Source organism: Maniola hyperantus, chromosome 22 (genome assembly GCF_902806685.2).
Source record: "Maniola hyperantus chromosome 22, iAphHyp1.2, whole genome shotgun sequence".
Classification (NCBI taxonomy): Eukaryota; Metazoa; Arthropoda; class Insecta; order Lepidoptera; family Nymphalidae; genus Maniola; species Maniola hyperantus.
Genome location: NC_048557.2, coordinates 4,971,981 through 4,981,291, shown reverse-complemented (window position 1 = coordinate 4,981,291; position 9,311 = coordinate 4,971,981). Strand labels below are relative to the sequence as shown.

Here is a 9,311-nt window from a genome sequence, read left to right as displayed (position 1 = left end):
GTCGTGTCAAAACTTATTTTTTTTTTTTAAATGTGTTATTTTTTTACGATTATGTTTTATAACGACTTTTTATCACTCTATTATTGAAAATATCCACAATTACAGTTAGAATAGTAAACATGCATTTATTTTGAAGAAGTATTAATTAAATATAACCTCAATATCAGCAATATAAAAAATAAGATTTATTTATAACCAGGGTGAATAAATAGAAATCGTTTGCAGAATATAAAGAGTTAATTATTTGTCTACAAAATAAAATTAAAACCATGGTGACACAACAATTATATTAGGGGGGGCCCAAAGCTCCTAAGAAAATGGGCAATCTCTTTTCTTGGATGTTGGATGGAATTGGATGACAATATTTTGCAATTTACAGATAGTTTGTTTCTTATCGATTACGATCAAAACGGTTTTGTTAAACCACACTGCACTCTGTACGTTCTGTTCACGTAGACAAACAAAGAACCTCGGGTAAATGCCTAAAGTTGCTCAGTTGTACAAAGAATAAACGCTCTTAACTGCTAACCTACCTGAGTATAAAGGTAGTTGACCGAGCGAAGCTAATTCTCTGAGTCTACTTGAGAGCAATCTGTAAAATTTCAACTATCTACCTATTACGGTTCACCAGACACAGCCCGCTGACAGACAGGCAGACAGACAGATCGACGGACGGCGGAGTTTTAGTAATAGGGTCCCGTTGGCACGTTTCGGGTATGGAACCCTAAAAGTGTCTGGTGCACTTCCACTGTTGTGCCAGATCCTTCTTTCCACGCACATGAAAACTGTGGAACAAACTCCCATCGGCGGTGTTCCCACTAGATTACAACATAGGGTTATTCAAGGGGCGGACCAACGAATTTCTAAAAGGCCGGCAACGCATCGGCAGTTCCTCTGGTGCTGCAAATGTTCATAGGCGGCGGTAATCACTTAACATCTGGTGACCAGCCTGCTCGTTTGCTCGCTATATCTATTTAAAAAAACCCCAAAATGAGATTTACGTAGTAAATAGGTAGGTCGACTCAGCTGCATTATGGCAAAACACGCGCGTTGCATATTTCTGCGAGAAAGTGAAAGGTCCCGAGTATATCTCGTTCGCGATGGTGGGTATACGACGACCATTTGCAATATCCACCACCCGTGCATCTATCATAATAAAAAGCTAATACCTTTTTAATTCGCTTCCATTGCGTGTTGTCGTCACCTATTACTAAAATGAGATACAGACGGAACCAACTTCTGACTCCAACTTACGTTCCAAACTAGTGTGCCACAATAATCTTACGTAGACTCTTAGAACCTTGTTATCATGTAGCTATAAATTCTCTCTATAACGTAGCGTAGATGAAAAGTTGGCTTAAGAAAAGATCTTAAGACAGTCCAGCGGGATCTTTAAATACTTAAGTTAAAAAAACTTATGTGAAAGCTCTATTCAATCTACTAAAAATATTTGAAACCTCATGAAAACGAAGTTAGTCACACTTATACTTAGTTACTTATGTCCAAACACAACTATCCTGCCATATCGCATGAGACTTCCAGTGCCCATCTTCCAAATCTATCACCAGTATCGCTCATCGCTCCACCACCACCAGAAACCACCAGGCATCAGAAACATTTAGTGCTCCTTATAATCATTTATTGTCTTATAAGCTAACTATAACAAGTATCTCAATTGTTTGTATGTCGGAACGTTTTTTCAGCAAATACACACACACACAAGTTGGACTCGATAGTCGGGTTGGTCTGCAGCATTTAACGAATGTCAGTATGTTCGTTTAATATACGCTTGAAACGCTATTATTTAGCCATTGCACACTTTACGGTGCCGAAGTTATATCTAGTTACCTAACTTGACCCGTGGCGAGTTTAAATCTAGCCGCACACTCGACACTAGAATCCAAAGCAAAGTAAATTAAAATGTTACGCTGTGCAAAGTTATTAGTTTAGTTACGTCCGTTTTTACAAAAAAAACGCGTACATTTATGTTTGACTAAACTTCTGCGCGGTAACCAGCTCACGCCGCAGAAATCTTAACAGTATTAACTGATATGTACAAATAAGTAAGTGTTGTCGCACTTGTGCTTGCCGCTTTTTTAAAGCGGAAGCTACGTGACAACTATCGGAAAAGTTTTACGAACGCCACAGAAGTGACATCTCGGCAAAGGAATGACATTCGAGAGTTCTACACTTCGTTCCCTCCCTGCGAGCTGTCAACTGTCAAGGGACCGTCACAGTTTGGTTCGTGGGACTTAACGTGTATTTTAAGGTTATATTCAGGATATATTCTCAAATAGTATTGTAAATGTAAAAGATCGTTCCAGGGTAAGGTGTTGCAATAAATGTATATACTTATGTGATTATAATATCCTGGTTTGCTTTTATCAGAAGTGTTCGAACTACGCCTACGAAATGCCACGGGAACGCAAACGAAGATCGAGAAAGTCTCCCACGAGCTCGAGTTCATCGGATTCCAGCTCTAGTAGCAGTGAAAGTGAGCGGAAACGACGCAAAAACAAGCGAAGGCGTAAAGGATCGCAAACCGTGAGTCAGAGTGTTGTGTTGTCATCAGTGATTCCCGAATTTGACCCACTCGTAGATAGTATAGATATGTGGATTAACGTTGTTGAGTCCAACGCCAACTCGTTTGGCTGGTCTGATAATATGATAAAGTATCAGGCCCTCCAGAAATTGCGTAATACCGCCAAAATGTGGCTAGATTCGTTGCAAAAAAATGAAACCAGGTGGACCAAGTGGAAGTGGAGGCAATGGCGTGATACACTGTCTGACACGTTTCAAGTTAGAAGGAATATGTTTAGCTCCCTTAAAGAATTGATAGATACAAAGCCTTCACCAAATCAGTCATTATATGAATTCTATTTTGAACAAAAAGCGAAAATAGATCGGTTACAATTAGGGTTCCATGAGCGTGATATTATTTCAATAATTGTAGGATCTATTGGCGATGTAAATATTAGTGTAGCAGCCGAAGCAGGCAATTTCCGATTCTGTGATGACCTAGCATCCTTTTTACACGGCAAAACCCACACTCCTAGTGGAAAAGAAGCCCCTCAAAGGAATTTAGTAACACATAGGCTTCCTTTTCGACTTCTTCAACCAGGGGGCCCGATTAAATCTGAAACTTTTGCAAGTACTAGCAATGCCCTTAATACTCCAAATATGGGTCTAATTTGTTACTGTTGCGGGGTAACTGGGCACAAGAAGATTACCTGTCCAGTTAAGGACAATGCTAGGTGTGTCTTATGTAACAGAATAGGACATTTAGAGGTAGCCTGCAAATCGACACTAAAACGGAAGGCTGAAAAGGACGTTGAGGTGAAAATGATTTCTAATATAAAAACAAAAGAAAAATTTTTCAAGAAAGTGTTGGTAAATGATGTCGATAGTGAAGCCTTCTTTGATATGGGCAGCGATTGTTCTTTAATTACAACTGCCTTAGCGATTCAACTAAACTTACAACCTTTTCCCTTGAGTAGTCCAATAAATTTGGTAGGGTTTACGAATGATTCATCGGTTCAAGTGACAGAGGCTGTAGCTGCTACACTTCATGTAGATTCCGTAGAGTTAATCATTACACTTTATGTAATTAACGCGCTTTCTGGTTGTGACATTCTAATCGGAAGAAACTTTACTGAAGATAGAAGTTTAATGTATGTGCGTGTGGGAGATACATTAACCTTTCAATCAGTGCAAGCTTTAAACATTTGTAGGGTTAACACCACTAGTAATGTACCCAGTGAACACGAAACGATTTTAAGCAATATTTTATCGAAGTACACCCAATCTTTTTCGGAAGATCTCTCATGCCTGGGTAAAACTTCCTGTGTCGAATTAGAAATACAGTTGACTACGAATAAACCCATTTGTCAACGACCGTATAGAATGTCAGAATCAGAAAGAGCAATTACGCGAGAAATAACTGACGATCTCTTGAAAAACGGAATCATTCGTAACAGTAACTCAGCGTATGCAAGTCCAGGCCTCTTAGTGAACAAAGCGTCTGGAGCTAAAAGGTTATGTGTCGACTATAGACAACTGAATAAAATAACCGTCAAAGAAAAATACCCTATGCCCCGAATAGAAGACCTCATTGACAGACTGCAGGGATGTAAATTTTATACTTCTTTAGACTTGAAAAGTGGGTACCACCAAATTTGTATAAAAGATGAGGATGTGCACAAAACTGCGTTCATTACAAACGATGGGCATTATGAGTATTTGCGAATGCCTTTTGGCGTTTGCAACGGGCCAGCGGTTTTTCAAAGGCTTATGAATACCGTTTTAGGTAACCTACGTTTTGGGAGAGTGATATGCTACATGGATGATTTACTAATCGCCACTAACAGTTTCGAAGAAAATGTAGTTTGTTTAGAAATGGTCCTAAAATTACTCATTAAGAACGGACTGACAATTAATTTAGATAAATGTTCATTTTTCAAAGAGCAAGTGACCTTTTTAGGTTATGATATTTCAGAAAAAGGTATTCGTCCAACTGCTCATAAACTCGATGCTATTGAAAGGTACCCCACTCCAAAGAACATCCATCAACTAAGACAGTTTTTAGGACTGATAAATTATTTTCGAAAATTTATTCGAAACTGTGCGCTTCTCTGCAATCCCTTAACTAATTTGCTAAAGAAAGAGGCTGTCTGGCAATGGGGCCCTTACCAAGATCAGGCTTTAAAAAACATAAAAGACTCATTAATTAATAATGCAGTGTTAAATGTATTCGATCCAAACTTACCCATTACACTGTATACTGATGCTAGTCGTGATGGAATAGGATGTATACTAATGCAGTCTACTGAAAATGGAGAAAAACCAGTGTATTTTTATAGCCGGCAAACTACTAATGACGAAAAGAAATTTCATTCGTTTGAACTAGAGCTTTTAGCTATTGTAGCAGGGTTACAAAAATTTCGCCACTACCTGTTAGGAACTAATTTCAAAATTACCACCGATTGCAACGCTGTGCGCCACGCGTTAAGTAAAAAAGAAATAATACCGCGAATAAGTAGGTGGGTATTGTATACTCAAGAATTTACGTTCGAAATTGTTCATAGAGCCGGGTCGCAAATGCAGCACGTGGACGCGCTAAGCAGAAACCCTGTTAGCGACGTCGATAACGTGTCGGCAGTAGTTGAAAACGTGAACACTATAACCGAAGGTGACTGGTTGTTGTCAGTTCAATTACAGGACCCCAGTATCTGTAGCATTCGTGACATTATATTGTCAGGTGAGGCCGAATCAAATAAACAAATATTTAATCAATATGAAGTATTAGGTAACAAAGTTTATCGTAAAACAGAATTTGGGCGACGTTGGTTAGTACCAAAGTCATGTGTATGGTATGTCATTCGAGCTAATCACGATGATGTGGGACACTTTGCGGTAGACAAAACTGTAGAAAGAATTAAATCAAAATATTGGTTTCCGCGCTTGAAGAAAACTGTTACAAAATATATTAAAAACTGTTTAAACTGCATATATTACAAAAATATTCATGGAAAAAAACCAGGTAAATTATATCCAATTCCGAAACACGCTAGGCCCTTCCACACGCTTCACATTGATCACCTTGGTCCATTTGTCAAAACCACACAGGGTAACTGTTATCTACTGGTACTGGTCGATTCATTCACCAAATTTGTTTTTATCTCCGCCGTCAAAACCACCAAAAGTAAGGCTGTTGTTAATGAGTTAAATAAGATATTTAAAGTATTTGGTAATCCAAAGCGGTTGGTATGTGACGCCGGTACGGCATTCACATCAAGATTATTTAATAAATATTGCAAAGAGCGAAACATTAGGGCTCATATTATCGCTACAGCTGTACCGCGCTCGAATGGTCAGGTAGAACGGTATAATCAGACCATTTTAGAAGCATTACGTAGTATGGGTGCTGATACTGAGAATAATAAATGGGATCAACATATAACTAACATACAGCAAGGCATAAATAGTACAATTAATAAAACCACATCTGCTGTACCGAGTGAAGTATTTTTTGGGTATAGAATTCGGATGAATAATGATATGATCACTGATGATAATAACGTGGAACATTCTGTTGACGTCACTGCTCTGAGAAATACGGTCGATGCTAACATTAGGAGAGAGGCTGAAAAACAAAAAGCTTTTTTTGACGCCAAAAGAAAAGACGCACCTAACTATTCTGTTGGAGATTTGGTGGTGCTGAAAATTCCTAGTCACTCCAGTGACGGTCAAAGCCGCAAACTGCTACCTCTCTATAAAGGCCCATTTCAAGTGGTGAAGGTTCTAGGTAACGACAGATACCAAGTAGCGGATATGAGGGGAGCTGAAAGATCATCAAAGCATTACGATGGTACTGCATGTGTAGAAAATATGAAACCGTGGGTCCACGTGGCTGATTTAAACCCGGATGTTGTCAAGCATAAAAGTCATTTTTAAACAAAATATTTCGGTAACTATAAGAGTATTTACTATTTACATTAAAATAAAGTTTTAATTTGCAAAAGTTTAAAGTTTAATGTCTGAAATGAATGAGTATATCTCTTGTTAGTTTTTTTTTTCTTGGTCTAATGTAATCGCTTCAACATGGCGGATAGCATTAGAGGAGTTGGTTACCGATGACCAAATTGCAACAGGTATCCATGCTGTTAGTGAACGCTGTTGTAGTGTTGGGATCGATTCTGCAGACTGCCGCAGGCATTCATTGTGAATGCTGTCGTAGTGTGAGAATTGGTTATGCAAACTGCAACAGGTATCCATGCTGTTAGTGAACGCTGTTTGTAGTGGGTGGTGATACACGGCTAGGATGATCCTGAACATCATCTAGCTCAAACCACAGGTGATACAAGCCAACCCCTCCTTTGCAATCCAATGAAGAAGTAAAACTGTAACAGGCATCCATGCTGTAAGTGAACGCTGTTGTAGTGTTGGGATTGATTCTGCAAACTGCCGCAGGCATTCATTGTGAATGCTGTCGTAGTATGAGAATTGGTTACGCAAACTGCAACAGGTATCCATGCTATGAATTCTGTTGTAGTGAGTGCTGATCCACGGGTAGATGATCCTGTATGAACATCATCTAGAACTCGTGTATCAACGTCATGTTGTGTCACTTGATTCCTTGAATCTGATTCGTGTTAATGTTTTCAGCTCTTCATTAGACCAGTACGCTGTCCGAGGGCGAACGCGTCACCAGGACGGCCGGATGTTGTCGCACTTGTGCTTGCCGCTTTTTTAAAGCGGAAGCTACGTGACAACTATCGGAAAAGTTTTACGAACGCCACAGAAGTGACATCTCGGCAAAGGAATGACATTCGAGAGTTCTACACTTCGTTCCCTCCCTGCGAGCTGTCAACTGTCAAGGGACCGTCACAGTTTGGTTCGTGGGACTTAACGTGTATTTTAAGGTTATATTCAGGATATATTCTCAAATAGTATTGTAAATGTAAAAGATCGTTCCAGGGTAAGGTGTTGCAATAAATGTATATACTTATGTGATTATAATATCCTGGTTTGCTTTTATAAGGCACAAAGATACGTCACTACTTTCTATTGGTGCGCGCGGTGACAATCTCATGCCTCTTTAACACTTCTATACTTATTCTGCGAAGCTCGTTTACCACTTCTATGTCTTATATGAATTCTGTGGTTAAATCGGATTATTAGTATTCAAAGTTTGAAGTTTATTTGTAGGTACTCTGTGTAAAAGGTATACATATTGAGCTGCGCAGCCAAACTGTCTAATGCGCGGCTAACCTAACAGCATCTGTACCCAGGGGGCGGTCCCCCTATACAGTACGCTTAGTATAAGCTTTTACGTCTCACCAAACGTTGCTAGAATTCGAGAGTCGAAACACAATACCGTCAAAGTAAAATGGACCTAAAGGGTCTTGAATTGTAGTCAAAAATTCAATGCCACTGATTTTAATATCGCACGTTTCCGCTTGGAGCGCTGGCTGTATATGTGCAGACAAACTTGAGCTTTAAAACAAGGCCCTTAAGATCCAGTTTCTATAATTTTACTTTAGATTTTTACTTTAGAGTATCAATAGCTCAACGGGTAAAGGAGTGGACTGAAAACCGAAAGGTCGACGGTTCAAACCCCGCCCGTTGCACTATTGTCGTACCTACTCCTAGCACAAGCTTTACGCTTAGTTGGAGAGGAAAGGGGAATATTTGCCATTTAACATGGCTAATATTCTTTAAAAAAAAAAGTTTACTATAATGCGGTAGGTTTTCGACACTCGAATACTATCAACGTTAGTGAGACATAAAATCTCGTACTAAGCTTACAGTGTACACGTGTATCTACGTTCCGTTTCTCCGTTATTTAGGTCAAAATAAGATGCTGAAACATTAGGACGTGTACTGTTTTACGAGTGTGCATAAAAGGGGAGAGTTTTGTCCTTAAGCTCTTGTGGTGTTTTATTTGAATCCAGGGTTATTTAAAGCTTTACTATTGTACACGGCTGTGATAGCCTAGTGGTTAGGACGCCCGCCTTCTAATCGGAGGTCGGAGGTTCGATCCCGGGCACGCACCTCTAACTTTTCGAAGTTATGTGCGTTTTAATTAATTAAATATATCACTTGCTTTGACGGTGAAGGAAAACATCGTGAGGAAACCTGCATGCCTGAGAGTTCCCCATAATGTTCTCATGGTGTGTGAAGTCTACCAATCCGCACATGGCCAGCGTGGTAGACTATGGCCAAAACCCTTCTCACTCTGAGAGGAGACCCGTGCTCTGTAGTAAGCTGGCGATGGGTTGATCATGATGATGATTGTACACGGCATCAATTATGTTAATAGCTTTTTTAAAACGCATCGGCGGCTCCTCTGGTGCTGCAAATGTTCATAGGCGGCGGTAATCACTTAACATCAGGTGACCCGCCTGCTCGTTTGCTCGCTATATCTATTAAAAAAAACAAAAATTTCTAAACTAGATCTATCTTCCTAGATACTAATATTATAAATCTTTAATCTAATAATTATTTTAGCCTCAATAGCTCAACGGTTAGAGGAGCGGACTGAAATTCGAAGGGTTGCCAGTTCAAACCCCACCCGTTGCACTATTGTCGTACCTGCTCCTAGCACACGCTTGACGCTTAGTTGGAGGGGAAAGGGGAATATTAGTCATCATTGGCTAATATTCTTTTTAAAAAATCTAGATATTATTTAAAAAAAAGTAAAGTTTGTACCCCCTTCTGACTCTGAGGGGAGACCCGTGCTCTGTAGTGAGCCGACGATGGGTTGATCAAGAGAAATACGCTAGGTAAGTCTAAGTTCAAATACTTTGATT

The 9,311-nt window shown here is 39.5% G+C and overlaps 1 long non-coding RNA gene across 1 annotated transcript; it reads left to right on the top strand.

Moving 5' to 3' along the window:
• Window positions 1-2,114: 2,114 nt before the first annotated feature.
• LOC138403943 (uncharacterized) lies at window positions 2,115-7,539 on the top strand. Its single transcript, XR_011238065.1, has 3 exons — window positions 2,115-2,307; window positions 2,389-6,466; window positions 7,165-7,539. It is a non-coding gene; the product is annotated as an uncharacterized lncRNA (long non-coding RNA).
• Window positions 7,540-9,311: the final 1,772 nt, after the last annotated feature.